This window comes from Solanum stenotomum, chromosome 9, assembly GCF_019186545.1.
Source record: "Solanum stenotomum isolate F172 chromosome 9, ASM1918654v1, whole genome shotgun sequence".
NCBI classification, from domain to species: Eukaryota; Viridiplantae; Streptophyta; class Magnoliopsida; order Solanales; family Solanaceae; genus Solanum; species Solanum stenotomum.
Genome location: NC_064290.1, coordinates 29,110,630 through 29,133,856, shown reverse-complemented (window position 1 = coordinate 29,133,856; position 23,227 = coordinate 29,110,630). Strand labels below are relative to the sequence as shown.

Sequence of the window (23,227 nt, the reverse complement as noted above, 5' to 3'; positions counted from 1 at the left end):
ATATTTACTTCTTTAAAAAAACTATTTTTTTTTACTATATATATATATTTTTTTTTTTCTATATATTAGAAGGAGTTTCAACATGTTAGTTTTAAGTCATTTAATTTTTTTTTGAGGGTATTATGATCTTTAAAACACTTTGCTTAAAAGGGTTATCCCTCATGCTTATTTATTTAGACTTTATCAATAACTCTAAAAATAAGTCACATTTTTCTCTTAAATTACAAATGATGCCCTAAGGTGAAATGTCATTGGGTATTGTGGGGCCATTAAACTTTCCAAACTGACACATTGACATAACACTTGTCAATTGTGGTCTAATTTCCCCATATATTTTCCATTTTCATTTTAATTTGGTGAAAGACAATTTTTTGTTTTAAAACCCATATATAGTGAAAGTAAAAAAAATATTTTTTTTAAAGAAGTAACCCAATATAGAGGCAAAACTGACATATTGTTGAGATTGTCAGTTTTTACAAATTTAATTTTAAATAAATTAAAAAGAAACGATGGTTGAGATAATTTTAAAAATAGTTTTTTCTTTTGGATATTTGTAAATAATCCAAATGACTGATTATTATTTTTTAATGTTTTAAATAGTTTATTTTATATTTATTTATTTTTAGTTTTTTATATTTCTCATTGTTTTAATTTTATTATGTTTTAAATAATTAATTTATTTATAAAGTTATCCTATTTTAATCAGTAACCTATATTTTAGGAATCATTACTTTTCTTTTCTTAACTAAAAATTAAAAAGATAATAACATTACATAAATTTTAAAGATCCCACTAGTTTTTAAAATAATTAACTGTGATTACATTTTTTTTCAAATACAATATTGTAATATTTATTTTTTAAAATATTACAATGTTATTCTACTAAAATATTTTGCTTCGTTTACAATAATTGTGTTTCCACATATCAAAACCCACAATGAGAATTTTTTTGGTATGTTAATTTTTGTGGTTTTATCCAATTTTTAATTTTTTTTTTTTAATTAAAAATGTCAAATTTATTTTTAAATTGCTATTTATTATTTAAAATATCTATAAATTTTATGGTCCTAACACATAGACCTTTTTTCTTCTCCTATTATATATATATATAGAAGATACATTTTTTTTAAAAAATAAAATAATAAATATCAATTAGTAGAAAAAAAAGAGGAAAAATAATACTAAAATACTTCCACATTTACACGTATTTGTGTCGTTATTAGTGTGGCGTTTTTTTTTTTTTTTGAGAATTTTGTGGTGTGTTAATTTTTGTGGTTTTATCTAATTTCTAAATTTTATTTTGAAAAAAATAAAATAACAAAAATCAATATATTTTTAATTTATTTATTTATTATTTAATATATCTACAAATTTTGGATCTTTATATTTTAAAAATAATTAAATTTTCAATTTAAAATTTAAATAATTTTATAAAGTGTAGTTAACGTAAATAAATTTTAAAAATTGTTTTTAATTTATGTTTTGTGATGGAAAATAGCAAAGTATAATGATATAATCCACAAAATCGTCTTATATGTAAAAAGCAATATACAAAATTTAAATAATTGTAAAGGTGAGTATATGGATTTGTTGAACTGGAATTTTGACAACAATTATTTGTTGAATTAATATATTTATTTTGAGTTGATATTATTTGAAATTGTGTGTGCAGTTATGTCCTAGAAAAATTTGATGAATATATGGTTATTATAACTTGAAATTGTTTATATTATTTTTATTTTTAAAATTAGGATTTAATTGTTAGTTTTTTATTTTTAAAAAAAATTAAAATGCTCAACTTTCACCGTTAATAGGATTCCATAATTCATGGCTAGTTGGTGAAAGTCTTTATTTCGTATTTTATTTTAATTTAAAATAATTTTCAAAATTATCTCCTAGCCAAATTTGATGAAAGTATGGTTGTAACTACTTGGAACAACTTTTTTTTTTAAAAAAAAAAACGAATTAAATTGCTAATATTTTTTGAATATAAATAAATTTAAAACTATCAATTTTCACATTAAGGTTCCCTACTTTGTGGGTAGTTGGTGAAAGTCTTTACTTATCATTTCTTTTTCATTTAAATTAATTTTCAAAACTTATCTCCTATAACATATTTTTTAAAAATTTAAACACAAATTTATAACGTATTTTTTGAAAATTTAAAACGCCCAATTTTCACGTTTCATGGATAGCTGGTGAAAGTCATTACTTAGCTTTTATTTTAATTTGAATTAATTTTCAATCTTATATCTGTAACGACCTGATTCCGTCATTAGAGAAAAGCCAATGGGGAAAGAATTTGGGGTCAGAAAACTTTTGGTAGTAACTTGGAATTTTCCAACCTAGTCCAGATTTGGACGAAATTGGAGTCATTAGGTGTAGGGAAATCTGGTAACAATTGGGTGATTTATTTATGATTTTGATTACATGAGTGGTTATATAAGTCGTTAAGGAATCGGTACGACTTTACGGAATGGAATTCGGGAAAGTAGAACTCTCAAAATCGATCTTAGTGTGAACGGTATTTTCTGAGCGTCGTTGGTTAAAGGTGTGTTGTGAAATAGGGATCTTGGAATTATTAAAATTTCTCACAGTTTCGTGCAAGCCGCTTTGGCGGAGGTTTTGGTCGCTCTGGTGGTGCTGCTATAGCGGGGTGAGAGTCGTTGTGGCGGGCCTGACGCGACTTAAAGTCGTAAATAAACCCCAAAATAATTTTATTCTGCACTTTTCAATTTTTAGAGCTAAGGAGCGATCCTAGACAAGTTCTTGACCATTTTTCACCATTCTTGAGGCTAAAGGTAAGGTTTTCACTCCCCGAATCTATTTTTCGATTCGTAGAACTCAGTTTCTTGGGTAGTTATCGATGGGGGAGGGATTTGATATGGAATTTATGGTGGAAAAAACCCTAATCTGGGTATGGGGACCAATGGTTTGGTCTAGGGTTATTGAGTTTGTTATAATCCGGATAATCAGACATTTGATTGTTGATCCTTGCGTATAAATTGTTGTTTTTAGACCACGAACAAGCGGGAAGAATCTGAAAAGGGAAGATTCAAGTGCCTTAGGGGATTCAAGCTTGGATTCGAGGTAGGTGATGGTTGTGGTTTCTTGTTGGTGTGATATATATTTGTAATTGCTTCATTATAATGTATGTATGTATGTGAATATTACATTATTGATCACCCTAATAGTAAATGAGGATAATTGAATAGTTGTATGCCATGAATCATCTCTTGTTGTATGATTGTGAGAATATACAGTGTGATTGTGATTGTGGTTTGTTGAATGGGTGAGTGTCACGATCCGACACACTAACTGGGATCGGTTGCCACGTTCTGGCATAAATATGGGATCGGTTGCCACGTTTCAGCATAAATATAGGATCGGTTTCCACGTTCCGACATAAACATTGGATCGGGTACCACGTTCCGGTATGCTAACAGTTTGGGTGTGGGTTCCATGAGAGGACCATTGAATTGGGTTCCGTGAGAGGACTATTGAATAGTGTTGTGTATCTACTTGTGATGATTACGTTCATATCTAATGATGATTGATATTGGAAGACCGTATGTTGCTCTAAATTGATAACCAATGTGTATTATTGAGAATGTGGGATGCTACATTGATCCTGAAAAGATGACTAATATTGTATATGTTCGGTATATGCTTGTTTTATAATGTTATGGTTACTTGCATGTGTTTCACTTATTGGGATAGCCGTGTGATCCTACTAGTACACTGTGGTTGTGTACTGATACTGCACTTTCTTGTTCTTTGTTGAGTACAGGGCATCTTCAGGCGGCTATTGATAGACCTCAGCTAAGTGACTATTGATCGTGATCGGATTCAAGGGTGAGCCAGTTCTTTCAGGCTGCCATGGATCTCTCTTGTTTAAGTCCATTCTTTTCTGCCTCAGACAATTTATTTAAGGTATTTGTTTAGTTTCGGGGTTGTACCCCTTGTTCTTAGACTTGTCGATAGTAGAGTTTTGGTACAATGACTTTCTAGTTCTAGGAGTTGTTCTTCCATATTAGTTTCCTAGTTGTTTGTTAAAACTTTGGAGTTTATGGGGACTCTATTTTTTTTGTTATTTAAACTGCTTCCGTAACTTTAAATGCCTTAGTTTTCATAAAATTTGTTAGTTTGGGTTGTAGTAATGGTTCTCTCACCGGAGGGTTAGTATGGGTGTCAATCACGACGGTCTGGGTCGTGACAAAGTTGGTATCAGAGCCCTAAGTTTGTTGATCTCATCGTAACAAAACGAGTCTAGTAGAGTCTTGCGGAACGGTACGATGACGTCCGTACTTTTTTCGAGAGGCTATATGACTTTAGGAAAAAAACACTTCTTTCTACTCCTTCATGCTATGACATGAATCCAATTGGTATTTGGGTGATACAAATTGGTGTCTTTCCTCCTTCACTCTATGGTCCGAACTAGAGAAACAAAGCCGGTAACACCATCGCTAGCAAGAGAGGATGTGTATAGACTACCGACAGTTGAATAGGGTCACCATTCAGAACAAGCGTCCATTTCCTCGGATAAATGACCTGTTTGACCAATTGCAAGGTGCATCGATTTTTTCTAATATTGATTTAAGGTCTGGTTACCATCAGTTAAAGATTGAGGCAGTTAAGAATTGAGTTCGACCAAGTTCTATGATTGAAATTAGCAGTTTTGTGGGGCTTGCTAGCAACTATTGTTGCTTGTGGTATGAGTTGAGTCCAATTGGTATCTCAACGAAGTGAACTAGATGTCGTGGTCACAATTGAGAGGCCACAAGCAAATCAAATTGGAAACTGAGAAGGTTCCAATTGGTATCTGGCCCTAGGGGGGGGTGTGAATGCATGTATGATCAGGAATGGTCATCCATGGAGCGAAATAATTAATTAAGAATTTGGACTTATTTGTGAATTGTATCATGGAAACTTTGAATACGTGCTTCTGGTTGTCTGAATTAACTGTGAATGTGATGAGGTGATTATGAGCACAATAAATGTGTGTTTGAACTTTGATATGTACAATTTGTTGTCTTGGTCGTTGAAGTTATGCAAGTTGTAAATACTTAAGTATCGCAAAACTCGTTGTGAAAGGAAGATCTTGACTAAGGATCGTGTGAGTGTCTGGGTGTATCCTAGGGATGTGTGGGTTGTGGTGCTGAATTAACAAGATTGAATTGGTTCGTGTATTGTGGGATTGACTGGGAGGTAGACAATGATTATCCTACTTACGAGGATTATTCTAAAAATGCTAAGTAAAGTTGGGAACCTTTGTGGAATTTAGAAAAGAAAAGAATCCAAAAAAATTATTGGCAGGGGTCCTGTTTTTGTTTTGGCCGCTGGGGAGGGACTTTTCCCGCTAAGGCGAGACCGCCAGTGCGGGATTCCTCCCACCAGAGCGGGACAGGGCGAGACAGAATCTCAGCCCTGTCTCTCTTATTTTCCTAGTCATAATTATGGACCCCGAATCGTACCCGACCTAACCCCCGCGATCTAATTCAGTGTTCAGCAATCAAATATAAGTTATAAGGTGTGTTAAAATTGTGGAAAACCTAGGCATATGAGGAGGAAATCAGCGAGGCCGTGGAGGCCGGGGAAATGGTAATATAGGTAGAGGAATAGTGTAGCCAGGCAATGAGCTTGCCCGTCAAGAAAACAGGGCTCCGTTTTATGTTTTTCTGGGTAAGACCGAATTTGAGGGTGTGATGCAGTGGTCACAAGAGCTACTCTTGTATGTGCCCGGATGACTATTGTTTTATTTGATCCGGGTTCTACTTATTCGTATATGTCAGTTCAATTTCCTTGGGATTTGATGTGGTTTGTGATATACTTGATGCCCCATCCATGTTTCTACCCCAGTTGAAGAGTCTATCATAGTCACCCATGTATATCGTGTTGTCCTGTTGTGTTTATGGATTTTCAGAGTTGGGTTGATTTGGTTATTGGATATGACTGACTTGATATAATCTTAGGAATGATTTGGTTGTCCCCCTATTATACTGGGCTTAATTATAATACTAAGTCGGTAACTCTAGAGATCCCGGGTAGGGAAGGTTAGAGTAGGAAGGGGGTACAAGCCTAAGTCAGCTAAGGTCATATCTTTTGTGCGGGGTAGGAAACTGGTGGGGCAGGATTATTTGACATAATTGGCCCATATTCGGGATGTTGAGGTCGAATCCCCCTCTATTGAGTCTATTCTTGTGGTGTCAGAATTGAGAGAGCTTAAAGCTCAAATCCAAGGGCTTCTTGAAAAAGGTTTCATCCGTCCTATTGTTTTCCCGTGGGTGCTCCTGTCTTGTTTGTTAAAAAGAAGGAGGGTAGTATGAGGACTGGTGATTTTATCTTAACCCATAAAGAAGTGGATTGATACTGGAATGACAATTTTATGGATAAAGAAGGTCCCAATGAGTATACTTGGGCGAAGGAAATTGAAGTATTTTAGTAAGAAAGTGAGTATAAATTGGGTTAGTCCTATGAATTTGATGAGTATACCTGAGTTTGAGATGTCGTGTTGATGAAAGGTTGGCTTCGTAGTGATAGTCGAGGTTGACTGAGTGTAATGGTAATAAGAGTTCGTGTGGATTGTGACGGGATGCAACTATATAACAAAATTGTTGGTTAAGCAAATATTTGTATAGTAATTACGACTTGCGAGTATCTTAGGTTATGGTTTTCTAATATTTGGTGAGTAATGTGGTTGTATGGAAAGTTTTAAGAGATGGTGGGACACCATTCAAAGAGAAATTAAAGAGCTAGAGTCATAATGAAGAAAAATAGTGGGATGTAGTACAACCTTTAGAGAGAGGCGAGAGCAGGAATGTTTTATTTGATTACAAAGGCTAAAGAGATATCTTCAGAGGGGTAGATAATTGGGTTCAAAGATGCGTGATTTCATTTATTTGTTATGACTATGGTAATAGTGTCACAAATTCGTCAGATTGGTTAAAAACTATTGAAAAGGACTTGAGGAAGGAGTGGATAGACCTTAGCTCGAGTGTGATGATACGTGTTTTGTCTCTGTTTTGAGTTTAGTAAAGAGTACGATTGAATTTTTAGCGAAAGGTATTATAAGATCGATGGAGAGGCGATCAATGATAAGCGAAGATCCACGAAATTCATAAAAATCTTCAAGGTATAAGCTAATATTGAGAGATTATGGGATTGTGTTATACGATCGAATTTACAATTCAAATTCTTCATGGTAAGTCTACATTGTGGTGATGTATTCTGTCACGGTATGAAATTGTAAGGTGAGAAAGGATCAACTGTATTAGATATTGAACCTTTGAAAGGATTTACACCTGGGTTGGGTCGTAAAATTTATTATTATTGATTGTTAAGTACCTAAGAAAGGTTTCATTTAAAAGTGTTGGGTTATAGTAAGGTAAATGGTCGGAATGTTTAAGATGGTTGTTAGTGTTGTCAGTATGATACACTAGCTATGCTCTCGTGTGTTTTCACTTTTGTGGGTGGATCCCTAGTGGTGGATCAGGGATACCAAATCCTGCGATGTTCTCTTGGTTGAGTGGGAAGATTGGGAAGATTTGGTTAGTTCGAATGACATAATTGGTGTTGTCTTGGAGTTGTTAAAGTATTTCAGTGGTCTTACATATATTACCTTGCTTATAAGAATCCATAGAAGAGTTACCCTGCATAATCTATGATTGTCCGATAATCTTAACATTCATCTAGTTGTCGAGGTGATGTATTGATTGTGCATGGTTGAATATGGGGATCATTGGGTCCAATTCTACTGTTCTTAAGAGGTAATCTACAATTGCTAAATTCAGCATTCGATAGTGTTGCTGGAGGGGTTGTATGCTTGGACATATCCATCGATGAGTATCTGATTTCTAAAGATCAAATTTGTTATAACTTAAGCTCATGGGAATATATGTTGTGGGGTGGAGATATTGTTAAGAACTATGATTGTTTGGGTATTATGAGTGTGTATTGGTTGGTTTAGGTTCACCTCTAATTGTGGCGAGTTTTGATTTAAGATTTTATCTTGGTTATGTGAGAAAGGATTCATCCTAATGTTTGCGTCAAAGTCCTTGATAACATGTGGCAAACATGTGGACGATCAAACTTTGTTGGTTATTGGGAATAACTTTGTTGTTAGTTAAGTGTACGTACAACAATAATTATCCCTCGAGTATTGTGATGACTTCATTGAGGCATTTTATGAGAGGATGCGTAGGTATTCAATTGTTTGGTTTGGGGACGAAGATATTATCATAAAATGAGACTCAGTTTTGTTAAACAAGACCTTCTGTATGAGGAAGAATCGGTTAAAATTCTTGATTGCGATGTGTGGAAGCTAAGGACATGCGAGACAAGTAGCCCCAGTAATTCGACGATTCAGATACTACTCTACCCTTACTTCAGTCAGTCTTTCCTAGTTGATCACTCGGGGACGAGTGATGGGTAAATTGGTATTTATTGTAATGACCTGATTCCGTCGTTAGAGAAAAAAACCAATGGGGAAAGAATTGGGGTTAGAAAACTTTTTAGTAGTAACTTGGAATTTCCCAACCTAGTCAAGATTTGGACGAAATCGGAGTCATTAAGGTGTAGATAAATATGGTAACAATCGGGTGATTTATTTATGATTTTGATTACATGAGTAGTTAGATAAGTCGTTAAGGAATCCGTACGACTCTACGAAATGGAATTTGGGTAAGTAGAAATCCCAGAATCGATCTTAGCGTGAACGGTATTTTCTGAGTGTCGTTAGTTAAAGGTGTGTTGTGAAATGAGGGTCTTGGAATTATTAAAATAGCTCACTGTTTCGTGCAAGTCGCTTTGGCGGTGCCGCTGTAGCGGGGTGAGGGCCGCTGTGGCGGGCCAGACGCGACTTAAAGTCATAAATAAACTCCAAAATGACTTTATTCTGCACTTTTTGAATTTTAGAGCTAAGGAACGACCCCAGACGAGTTCTTGACCGTTTTTCACCATTTTTGAGGCTAAAGGTAAGGTTTTCACTCCCCGAATCTATTTTTTGATCCGTAGAACTCAGTTTCTTGGGTAATTATCGATGGGGAGGGTTTTGATCTAGAATTTATGGTGGAAAAAGCCCTAATCTGGGTATAGGGACCAAGAGTTTGGTCTAGGGTTATTAAGTTCGTTATAATCCGGATAATTAGACATTTGATTGTTGATCCTTGCGTATAAATTGTTGTTTTTAGACCACGAACAAGCGAAAAGAATTCGGAAAGGGAAGATTCAAGTGCCTTAGGGGATTTAAGCTTGGATTCGATGTAGGTGATGGTTGTGATTTCATGTTGGTGTGATATATGTTTGTAATTGCTTCATTATAATGTATGTATGTATGCGAATGTTGCATTATTGATCACCCTAATCGTAAATGAGGATAATTCTATAGTTGTATGCCATGAATCACCTCTTGTTGTATGATTGTGAGAATATACATTGTGATTGTGGTTTGTTGAATGGGCGGGTGTCACGATCTGACACACTAACTTGGATTGGTTGCCATGTTTCGGCATAAATATGAGATTGATTGCCACGTTCCGGCATAAATATGAGATCGGTTTCCACGTTCCAGCATAAACATTGGATCGGGTATCACGTTCCGTTATGCTAACAATTTGGGTGTGGGTTCTATGATAGAACCATTGAATTGGGTTCCGTGAGAGGACTATTGAATTGTGTTGTGTATCTACTTGTGATGATTACGTTTATATCTAATGATGATTGATATTGGAAAACCGTATGTTGCTCTAAATTGATGACCAATGTGTATTATTGAGAATGTGGGATGCTACATTGATCCTGAAAAGATGACTAATATTGTATATGTTCGGTATATGCTGAGATCGGTTTCCACGTTCCGGCATAAACATTGGATCGGGTACCACGTTCCGGTATGTTAACAGTTTGGGTGTGGGTTCTATGAGAGGACCATTGAATTGTGTTGTGTATCTACTTGGGATGATTACGTTAATATCTAATGATGATTGATATTGGAAAACCGTATGTTTCTCTAAATTGATGACCAATGTGTATTATTGAGAATGTGGGATGCTACATTGATCCTGAAAAGATGACTAATATTGTATATGTTCGGTATATGCTTGTTTTATAATGTTGTGGTTACTTGCATGTGTTTCACTTATTGGGATAGCCGCGTGATCCTACCAGTACACTGTGGTTGTGTACTGATACTGCACTTGCTTGTTCTTTGTTGAGTACAGGGCATCTTCAGGTGGCTATTGATAGACCTAAGCTAAGTGACTATTGATCGTGACCGAATTCAAGGGTGAGCCAGTTCTTTCAGGCTGTCATGGATCTCTCTTGTTTAAGTCCATTCTTTTCGGACTCAGATTATTTGTTTAAGGTGCTTGTTTAGTTTTGGAGTTGTACTCCTTGTTCTTAGACTTGTCATTAGTAGAGTTTTGGTACAATGACTTTCCGATTCTAGAGGTTGTTCTTCTGCATTAATTTGGCTAGTTGTTTGTTAAAACTTTGGAGTTTATGGGACTCCATTTTTATTGTCATTTAAACATGCTTTCCTAACTTTAAATGCCTTACTTTTCATTAAATTTGTTGGTTTGGGTTGTAGTAATGGTTCTCCCACCGGAGGGTTAGTGTGGGTGCTAATCACGACGGTTTGAGTCGTGATAATATCCTAGCTATATTTGATGAAAATATGATTACAATTACATGGAATTGTTTATTTCTTTATTATTATTTAAAAAACTAATTTAAATTTTCGAATGTTTTGATAAATAAAAAGAAATATATTTATTTTGTAATTTGTTTTAAAAAATATGTATATTTTTCGTAAATATTCCTCTTTTGTTAAATATTTTAAAATTTTCCAAAATAAAATGTTTCTCCATAACTTAATGTAATTTTTAGAACTCAGAAACAATTCTTGCACATTTAATACAAACTAACAAACAATGTAAAAAAAAATCATAAGAAAACCTGTATTACCTACATAAAACTTTTGTAATTTTAATTTAAAACTACTCCGCATCTCCAATTCATATAAAAATAAATCTCATCTCTTTACATATTTCTATATTTTACTATATTAGAAAGGACAATTTCAACATGTCAACTTTCTGGTATTAAATTAAACTTCAAGGGTATTAAGGTCTTTTTAAAAAATTTGCAAGATAAACTTCCTATCCGCAACTTCATTTTTCGTTTTTCGTTTTGAGACAATGTGGCTTTCTCATTTAGATTTTCCTAATCTGCTTAAGACGAGTTGGCGCAAAGATCTTTCTTTGCAGGAAAACATAGACACATTCCAACAACAAGTTCATTACTGGAATATTCACACTTTTGGGAATATATTTCACCGAAAAAAGAAACTCACTAAGTGCCTAGAAGGATTCAAAACTCCATACACTATCCGACAAGCAACTTTCTTCAGAATCTTGAACAACACTTACTAGCAGTGGCGGAGCCAGAATTTTCAATAAGGGGGTTTAAAATCTGAAGAAATAGACACATAGTGTAGCCGAAGGGGGTTCGACATCTACGATATATACCTAAAAAATTATTTTAACCATGTAAAAAAAATATAATTTTCCATCGAAAGGTGTTCGGATAAACTCCTTAAAGATATGGTGGCTCCGCCATTGCTTACTACTCGAGTATAAGAATATTCTTCGACTGGAGCAACATTTTTGGAAACTCAAATCTAGAGTTAATTGGCTCAATGATGGTGATGCTAATACAAAATTTTTCCATCTGTCTACTATTCAACGGCGCCGTCAAAATCGCATTACCGCCTTAAAAGATACTGTAGGGAACTGGATATTTGAACCCTCTCTCATTCATAACCACATCCATCAATACTACCTTTCGTTGTTCACCACTGAACTGGATAGGTCATTCAACCACTCCCCATCTCCCATCTTTTCGACAACAAACTATGCTTCGCTCCATCAGATGGACACTATTTCGAAATTTGAAATCCACTCAACCATGAACTCTTTTGGTCCTTTAAAGAGTCCGGGTCCAGATGGTCTACATCCCATTTTTTTTTATCAAAAACATTGGGCCACTGTGGGCCGATCAGTGGTGGATTTTTGCCAACAGATAAATCTGGCAGAATGCCCCTCGATATGAATAAACTTTTCTATGTCTTATCCCTAAAACCAAGTCACCCACTACTATCCAGCATTTCCGACCTATTGGTCTTTGTAACATAGTCTACAAACTCGTTACAAAAATGATCGTCAAGCACTTGAAGCCTTTCCTTCAAGTCATCATTAGTCCCAACAAATCTAGCTTACTCAAGGGACGTCAGGCGGTTGATAGTGCTATCATCGTTCAGGAGATCCTATCTCGCTATCGACGCATGAAAGGAAAAGTAGGGAGTATGCTCATTAAATTAGATCTGAAAAAGGCCTTTGATCGATTTGAATGGTCCTTTATACGCCAAGCCCTTCTCTATTTTGACATTCCTCAACACTTATCGACTCTGATTATGTCTTGTGTTACATCATCCTCCATCTCCATACTCATTATTGGTACCAGAACTGATTACGTGGTATTCGACAAGGCGATCCTCTTTCACCTTATTTATTTATCATGTGTATGGAGCTTTTATCACAGTCCATCCATCAAAGTGTCTATCAAAATAGATGGATTTCAATTAAGCTCGGACGACAAGGTATTTCTATCTCCCATGTTTTTTATGCGGATGACATCATTCTTGTCTCCAAAATAACCCAGCAAAGCTGCAACACCATCATCGACACCCATAATAAATTCTCCTCCTATTTTGGGAAAAAAATAAACTACAACAAATCTCACATCTTTCTATCCAGAAATTCTTCCCACGAAGATAATGAGTATGTTACTAGTTCACTACATATGAAGGAAGGAACTATAATGGGCATATATCTAGGCTTTCCTCTTACTCACACTCGTTATCAACATAGTGATTTCCTATTCCTCATCGACAATTTCAACAACGTCTGGCTGGATGGAAAACAAAATTCTTGACCATGGCAAGGCGCACTACTCTTATCCGCTCCACTCTTAACAGCCTTGCAAACCATGTTATGCAATTCACTATTCTTCCGAAACAGGTAATATCTACACTTAACAAGTTTCAAAGAGCTTTTCTATGGAGATCTACTAACCTAGCTCACAAACTACATCTTATCAAATGGAAAATCATCACTTCGAACCGATCTTGGGACATAAGACCTACAGTTCAAAAACCAAGCCCTTATAGAAAATCTCTCATGGCAATTGGTGACGAACCCCTCGACTCTTAGGTTAAAATTACTCACAACTCATTACATTCTCTCTAACGGTGCGACTACCCCAAAAAGACCACAACTCCCATATGGCGAACCATCCTTAGAGGTTGGATAACTTGTCAACAAGGCATCTTGTGGGAAATTAGTAATGGGAAGATATTCTCTTTTGGGAAGATGCTTGGTTAAATCCAAATGAGACTCTTAGACAGAATCATGGCACACCAAAAGAAGAAGGGCTGTTAAGCCAGATAGAAGCCTTGGAACACCAAATTTATAGGCCCTCTACCTCGGAATGCCCTAACAAAGCGAGTGGCAGACTATGTTCTTAATTATCGTTGGAATTTAGACCAAGTCATTAACACTTTAGATGACACAACGATCCACAACATCAAATCAACCTATATCCCAATATACACTCATGCTAAAGATATATACTCGCACTTGGGGATTATTGACCTCCAATGGGATTTTCACTACCAAGTCTCTTTACAAAGCCATTCATCCAGCCACCGACGATACCAACACCACCTCCTTTAGCTGGATCTGAAAACTTTCTATACCATCTAAATTATGTTTTTTTATTGTTTGGCAATGTTGTCATCAAAAGCTCCCCACTAAATCATACCTCGCGCGCATTGGCATTTCTCCAATTGATACTTGTCCCCAATGCCACAACTTTGTCGAAGGTATCAACCACGTACATACTATTATTCTGACTTCATGCAAAATTTTTGTGGTCTCATCTTAAAATGTTACATCTTCTAAATGCTCAGGATTTGACCAATGCACCTCCTATGGACTGGATTCCTAAATTAATCAAGCAATCCAGGCAAACCCCTATCTCTCCCGTTCCTTCGGCCACCCCTGTTTGCTTTGGTCTTTGGATTAACAGAAACAATAACCACTTTAACAATACCAATAAATATCCAGATTACAAGCAACCTATGCAAAGGGCAGTTGAATTTCACTCTTTGGGACCAAATTACAAACCCTCTCGAATTCCCATTTCCATCGACTTATCCTGGTCCCCTCCAACTAACGGTTTCAAATTAAATACTGATGGGGCATGCTCGCAGACTACTCAAAAATGAGGCTTTGGTGGAGTCATTCGCGACTCTGCCGGATCGTGGATTATTGGATTCATGGGATCGGTACAAAACACATCTCCTTTAGCTACTGAAATGCTTGTGCTATTTCACTGTCTACGCATTGCTCAACTTCACAACATACAACCATTAGAAATTGAAATGGATGCCCAGGCAGTCGTACATCGATCTACTTTGTAATCCTCATACAAGTGCGTCTAACCTGTTGTTTTATTATAGGTGGCTACTTCACCAACTGAATAATCCTAAGCTAAGGCACACCCTTACAGGGAAAACAACGGAGTAGCGGATAGTTTAGCTAAAGAAGCATCTTCACCTAACTTTTTGGAAGAGATTGATGTGTTAGACGTGCCACCTAATTTTGTCAACACCACCCTTGCAGATGATCGAACATGTAAGCAAAGGAAAAGGACTATCTCAGCTTTCTCTAATAATCATATTAGTTTAGCTAGTAGTAACGTAGGTAACTCCAATATTTTGTATCCGCCACTCTCTACTTTTTTGTGTAATATGCAACCTCTAGGTAGCATTGAGCCTACGACTCCTATTCCCTGTATGAATGTAGTGTAGTAATCTATACAATATCCTTATTTACCAAAAAAAAAAGTAGTATATTTTGCATTGTTATTTGATCCAAAGTAATAATACCTCTTAAAAAAGTCATTTTTCTATTCAACTACAAATTATACCATGCCATTCAAGAATATGATCGGTCCCACTTTCTTAATATGTCATTGAAGACTATGACAGGTCCCACTTTCATCTTTTTTTTTACTTATTCATTATTTAAAAAAGAAATTTCATTTTGATTGTCATTTTCATATAAATATTTTTTTAAAAACACATTTTATCTATCGTATTAATTAAATATTAAACATCAATTAATAGAAATAGTGTAATAAAATAACTATATCAATTTTTTTTTAATAAATATGTCAAATCTAAATATGACAATTAAAAATAAGCGGACATGCTATATAATAAGAAAGAGATTGTAGAAAGGATAAATAATGGCAGAATTAAGGAAAATGTTATCTTGACTGAGATTTTTATGGGAAATTAATTCATATTCTCTAATTATAATTAATAAAGTAAATAAATGGTATCATTTATTTTACTCTTATATTAAAAATAAAAAAATTGTTTTACTTTTTTATTTTAATAAATTAAGAAAATTAATTATTTTTGCCTGACTTTATCATTATCGTTAAGTAATTATATAAAATACAAATAGTCAAATTAAAAATTTCAAAATATAATTGATAAAATAAATAAGGCATCTTCCCCTATGCTTAATATATATACACTCTCTTATTATATAAGAGAGAGTTCACACTTAAGCAAGCACGTCTCTGCCAATATGTCCTGCTTCAGCATGTTTCGAAAAAAAATTTAAAAAATTATTTATTTTGTTCTACTATAATTTAATTAGTGTATAATATTTTCAAAATTATGAGATCCGTTTTAGCTAAACTTTTAGTTTGAATTCATATTATTTAGTTATAGCTTTATTATTTTTTAATAGTAATATTTGTTTATATCTTGTATCTACTTTGAGTAAAAAATTAACGATTGATGACGAATAATACTTTAATTATTGACATCTTAATGAACCACTCCGCATTAAATTTGCGCAAACAAAAAGTAATTATCAACTTAAGGACCTCTTCACATTAAATTTGAGCAAACAAAAAATAATTGACAATTTAAAAAATCTAAAAATCACATTAAGAATTAATCAACTTTTTAAATTTTATCTATATAACATCATTTAAAATTAAAAAAATAATAGATCTTGGGCCCGTGCTAGCATGGGCACCTGTGTCTAGTATCTATCTACTACTATCTTATAAATGAGAATAAGCACACACCTTGTCAACATGCCTGCTTGGCTTCTAAGATTATTTCAGTCATTTCAATTAGAATGAAGCAATATAATTGGACCTCAGGGAATTTTACTATAGAACCTATGTATACTTTTTGAGTGTGTGGACTAAATTGTCCTTTGCATATGTCATCTTTTTACCACACAATAATCCAATCCAAGTTAATTCCCTCACGTGTCACGTCCCAACCATTCCCCACTATTTCTTTATATGTATTTAAAATTTAACATTATCTTTTATCAAGATTAAAATTTAACATTGTCTTTTATCAAGATTAAAATTAAAATAATTTGTTCATAAAATTTCAACAAATTCTTAGAAATGATAGATTAATTATTATTGTTATCAATTAATATGAATGTTAATAAGTGGCTAAAAGGAATTCTTTCGAAATTTTTTCTGTGTTAATTTATTTATCTTACTTACTTTTTTAATTTGTTATATATTTGATAATTAAATAAAAAGGACTATAAATCTCAATATTAAAATTAAAACAATTTATTCATAAAATTTCAACAAAATTTTAGAAATGATAAATTAATTATTATTGTTATTATTAAATATTAATAAGTGGCCAGAAGCAACACTTTCGTAAATTTTGATGTGTTAATTTATTTGTTTTACTTCATTTTTTAATTTGTTATATATTTTATAATTACATAAAAATGACTATAAATCAAAATAATTATAATTAAAGATTTAAAATAATTTATTTTCTTGGTCAACTCTCGAATTTTTATTTGTGCCTCGTAAATTGAGATAAAAAGAGTTTCATATATTATGTAAATAATGCATAAGATATATTATAAATCATAAAATATCTAAAAAGAAAGTATTTTAAATTTTTTTGGCTTACTCTGAAAATTCCGCTTATGCAGCATAAATTGAGAAAAAGAGAGCAATATATATTATGTAAAAACTACTAGAAAGTACAATAAGTTACAATAATTAATAACTTAAAACCCTTTTTAACAATATAATTTTTGAATGACTCCAAACTATATTTATATCACATAAATTAAAAAAAAATATATGTTTGACCCGTGCTAGCACCGACGCCTTATATCTAGTATTATATATATTTTACTTATATAGAAAAGACAGTTTCAACATGTCTGTTTCTTTGTCAATAAATTTTAAAATAAGGGCATTTTAGTCATTTAAACTCATCAAATGGATAAGGATGCTGTCCATTCTGCTGTACGTGTCTTCAAAGATGAACACATGGCATTTTAAAGCTTGAATAAGCTTTTTTCTGTTCTTTGGTTTTCTTCTTTCTTCTCTAAAATGCTTTTTATAGTATAGAAAAGTAAGTGAGTGGTGCTATTCTATAGTATGCTTTTTAAAAATTGTCTCCTACGTTTTGAATTAATGTTAGATAATTTTCAATGTAAGAACCCAATTCAGTTTCGCTATCTCACTATGCTAGATTGAATTACAAGATCTATAAGGTTCTGTTTTGGGTTAAGACAGTTTTTGTTTCACGCCCCGAGCCTACACCCTAGGCGGGACTGGCACTCGAGAACCAATGTTGGCCTCAAGTGAACCCTTGGCCGGACTTACTTAACCCAGCAGAAGACTCTAAGCATGATTACAATGATCAAGTGAATTTACTCAAATAGCTTAATAATATAACTTAGAATGTTAAAAGAATTAAACATTCAACTTGACCAAAATGGCAACCCAAGTTGTCACGCCCCGAGCTACCCCCAAGACGCAGACAAGGGACCTAGGACCACAAGTGATCCCAAGCTAACCTTGTTGGCATGATCACGAGCATACTAAATATAGTCTGAATAATAGAAACTGCGCGTAAGCTATAATCATAAATAAAATGAAAAGATGGGGAATACCCATATACTATTACTAAGATAAATGATAACTGATGAGTTTAATACAAGGAAAATATTAACTCAATACTAAGTTGAATCTAACTATGTCTGAAATAAGCCTCTAAAATGACTACAAATGTTGGGACATGCCCCAACTAGGTCTAGCAAAATTGAAACTAAAGACTAAAAACAATAAAGATAAACATGTCACTAGTCCTCTAAGAATGAGGACTCACCACTGATGCTGCTGAACTGAAGATTGGGAATCGATCTAAACGTGATCTCGATGCTGAGAACCTGAACCTACATCACGAGAAGATGTAGCGCACGTATGCGTCAGTACTTGAAAGGTATTGAGCATGCATGATAGAGTAAAGCTGAAAGAACATATAACTGAACAAAGCAATAAAGCAATGAAATAATTTGAACATGATATAGATACTGAATACTGAGCTAACTGAATGCAATGATCAATTTATAACATGCTGACTGAATACTGAATGAACTGTAAATGTGGTCAATGAAATAGAGTCTGACTGAACTGTGGGAGCTACTAATAACCGACAATAAAACCACATGAGCTAAATGTGGAGTCCAATGTATACGCCCCATCGAGAGGACCCAATATACCCGGACAGAGGTATAGAGGCATGCTGGCGTGATCACTAAACTGATGTTGCTTACAGAGGGGACTTACACCTACGTGGCTCGTAGTTCTGGGACTATATGGGTACGCTGAACCCTAGTCCAACTTGGTATTATGCTACTCTCAATAGATTAAGTGGTTAACTAGTTATGACTGAATTTCTGTAAATACTGGATAGCTCAAAACTGAACATGTAAACTGAGAATGCAACAATTAATCTGATAATGATGCATTAATAACTGAGGCATGTATAACTGAATAACTAAAATATCTGACCTAGAATGTGTAATTCAAGAACTAAAGAAATACATAGCTAGGGTTCTGAAATTCATGCGAGAAACGATGTAATAACATGATAATCTGATTTGGAACATGTTAATAACTAATTCATGATGATCTGCTGTAATTCTAGAAACCCTAGGTCTATTCATAATAAAGGAATCAAGAAACTGACTGAATTATAGGGACCCAATGGGCGAAAGAAACCCACTAGTGAAATCCCACATACCTGGTAACAAATTCCACGGAGAAATTTTTAGATTTCGGGGCTGGAATTGATGGAACCTTGCTGCGTTCTTGAACTAGGGTTCTTGACCTTTTTCTCCTCTCTTGCTTCTAATTTTCTAAGTTTTGATTAATGATTTGACTTGGATAAGTTCTAGTTATGTTTCTAGGCTTAAACTGACTAAAACCTCATGATTTAGGGTCTAAACGACATACCTTAGGGGTTAAACAAAATAGGAAAAGACCAAAAGACCCCTGACTTAATTGCTGTCGGAGTGACCGACGGACAGGACTGACGGGCCGTAGGGCAATCAACGGTCCATTGATTGGAGTCGTCGGTCGAGTATACCCGATAGGGCTTCACCAAAACGAGCATAACTTTTTATTCAGAGGTCAAATTTTAGGAAATTCGGTGGCGTTGGAAAGAGGATTCAATTATCTATTATATCATAGGTCTTGGGACACATAATTCATTTTGTGCTAAGAGTTATGACCATCTGAATTTGATCCAATCACAATTTTCATCTAATTGACTGCTACCCTCACCTACGGACCGCGCAGCGAATGACGGTCCATGCTGGTCAACCGTCATTTCGGATTGAAACTGGTCTTTAGGGGCATCAATCCACGGATACGAACCACGGTCCGTGACCTGACCTATGAAACATAGGTCCGGCCATGGGTCGACACTTGGCTAAATTTCTGGCTGAGTTTTTGGAGAGTTTGCTGACACGAACCGCGGACCTGCAGGATGGACCGTGGGTCCTCCTATGGTCCGTGGATGGTGCCGTGAGTGCCACATGCAACACCACAAATCTGCAATCTGGTCTATTTTCAGATACGGGGTGTTACATTATCTCCCCCTTGGGACCATTCGTCCTCGAATGAAGACTAAACTAGCTGAAATGGAGGAAATGGGCTGCAATCCCTACCACTAAACACTGAGAACTGATTTTCTGACTGAACTGAGTTCCAAGGACCTGCAAATACGCTGAAAATGCAAGTACAAACTGAAGGAACATGATTCTAAGACTGAATTTATGCATGGATTACTGAAAAACTGATGAGGAACTATTACCTCAAACTGGAATGGAATCGAAAGGAAAGAGGTGAGGATACTTGGACTTCATGGCTACTTCTGCTTCCCAAGTAGCTCCCTCTACGGACTGACTCCTCCACAAAACCTTGACTGAAGCGACTTCTTTATTTCTCAACCTTCTAACCTGACGATCAAGAATCTCAACTGGTACATCCTCACATCCTCATATGAGAGACTATCTTTCACGGCCACACTTTCTAATGGCACTTGGATCACCCACACACTTCTTCAAAAGAGAAATGTGAAAGACTGGATGCACTGTTTCTAAGTCTGCTGGAAACTCTAACTCATAAGCCATTTTACCAATCCTTTTCAAGATCCGATAAGGGCCTACATATATGGGACTAAGCTTCCCTTTCTTGCCAAATATCATCACCCCCTTCATAGGTGTCACTTTCAGGAAAACCCAATCATCAACTTGGAACTCTAGTTCCCTTCTTCTCACATCTGCATAAGACTTCTGGCGACTCTGGACAGTCTTAAGTTTATCTCTAATGAGTTGCACTTTCTCCATAGCATCAAGGACCGAATCTGGTCCTATCAAGGCTGCTTCACCTACTTCAAACCAACCAACTGGAGATCTACATCTACGCCCATACAATGCCTCATAAGGGGCCATTTGAATGCTGGAATGGTAACTATTGTTGTAGGCGAACTTAATAAGAGGAAGATGATCATCCCAACTACCCTTGAAGTCGATCACACAAGCTCTCAACATGTCCTCTAAGGTCTGAATGGTACGCTCTACCTGACCATCCGTCTGTGGATGAAATGTTGTGCTAAGGTTAACCTGAGTACCAAGACCCTTCTGAAATGACTTCCAGAAATGAGATGTAAACTGAGGACCTCTATCTGAGATGATAGACAAAGGAACCCCATGCAACCTCACAATCTCATTAATGTAAAGCTTGACGTAATACTCCGCCGAATCTGTAGTCTTGACCGCCAAAAAGGGAGAAGACTTAGTAACCCTATCAACAATCACCCAAATTGAGTTATGCTGTTTGCGAGTACGAGGTAAACCTGTGATGAAGTCCATGTTGATCACTTCCCACTTCCAGGTAGGAATGTCAATCTCTTGAGTCATATCTCCTGGTTTCTGATGTTCTACCTTGACTTGCTGGCAATTGGGGCACTTAGCCACAAAATCTGCTATATCTCTTTTCATACCATTCCACTAATAGACTTCCCGCAGATCGCAGTACATCTTAGTGGCACTTGGATGAATAGAATATCTGGAATTGTGGGCTTCTGCGAGAATATGTTGTCTCAATTCACCCACATCAGGAACACACAAGCTACCCTGATAGCGAAGTACACCATCTCCCCCTTCGGAGAAAACCTCCACTCTCTGATTGTGGACTGCACCCTTAAGCTCAAGCAAGATTGGATCACTGTCTTGCTTTTCCTTAACCTCTACTACCAAAGAAGATTCTACCCCATTTTGAACCGTTACACCACTATCTGATATGCTCATAAGACGAACTCCTAGGCGAGCAAGTCTGTGAACATCCTTTGCTAGCTCTTTTCTTTCTTCCTCAATATATGCTACACTACCCATGGATAATTTGCTAAGAGCATCTACTACTACATTCGCCTTACCTGGATGGTAATGCACGCTCATATCATAATCTTTAAGGAACTCAAGCCACCTTCTCTGGCGAAGATTCAAACTCTTTCTGGTGAATACATACTGGAGGCTCTTATGGTCTATGAACACATATACATAAACACCATACAAGTAGTGTCTCCAAATCATGAGTGCAAACACCACTGCTGCAAGCTCGAGGTAATAAGTTGGATAATTCTTCTCATGTACCTTAAGCTGTCTAGAAGCATAAGCTATAACTTTACCTCGCTGCATCAACACACAACCTAGGCCGACTCTGGATGTATCACAATAGATCACATAACCATCTGAACCCTTTGGTAGAGTCAAGACAAGAGCTGTAGTCAACCTAGTTTTAAATTCTGTGAAGCTTTTCTCACAATCATCTGACCACTGGAACTTAACATTTTTCTGAGTCAACCTAGTCAAGGGTGAGGCTATGGATGAAAATCCTTCCACAAACCGTCTGTAATAGCCCGCTAAACCCAATAAACTTCTGATATCTGTAGCAGAGGTAGATCTGGGTCATTATTTCACTGCTTCTATCTTCTGGGAATCTACTCGAATTCCTTCACTAGACACAATATGCCCAAGGAAGGCAACTGATTGTAACCAAAATTCACACTTGTTAAATTTTGCAAATAACTGGCGATCTTTGAGAGTTTGCAGAACAACTCTCAAATGACTCACATGTTCTTCCTCATTCCTAGAGTAAATGAGGATGTCATCAATAAAGACGATAACGAACAAGTCGAAGTACTGCTTGAGCACTCTATTAATCAAATCCATGAAAGCTGCAGGAGCATTGGTTAGTCCAAATGATATAACTACAAATTCGTAATGACCATACCGAGTTCTGAAGGCTGTCTTCGGAATGTCACTATCTCTGACTCTAAGCTGATGGTAACCTGATCTGAGGTCTATCTTTGAGAAATGACTAGCACCCTGAAGTTGGTCGAACAAGTCATCAATCCTGGGGATAAGGTACTTTTTCTTGATTGTGACCTTGTTCAACTGCCTATAGTGAATGCACATTCTGAGAGAACTATCTTTCTTCTTCACAAACAACACTGGTGCACCCCATGGCGAAATACTAGGTCTGATGAAACCCTTATCTAGAAGGTCTTTCAACTGCTCTTTCAATTTCTTAAGCTCAACTGGAGCCATTTTGTAAGGAGGAATATATATAGGCTGGGTATCTGGAAGGAGGTCAATTCCAAAGTCGATTTCCCTTTCGGGAGGACCTCCGGGAAGATCATCTGGAAACACTTCTGGAAACTCATTGACTACAG

At 35.6% G+C, this 23,227-nt stretch overlaps 1 pseudogene; it reads left to right on the top strand.

The window, feature by feature from the left end:
- The first annotated feature begins 12,573 nt into the window (after window positions 1-12,573).
- Window positions 12,574-14,645, top strand: LOC125877434 (uncharacterized; annotated as a pseudogene).
- The last annotated feature ends 8,582 nt before the right edge of the window (window positions 14,646-23,227 follow it).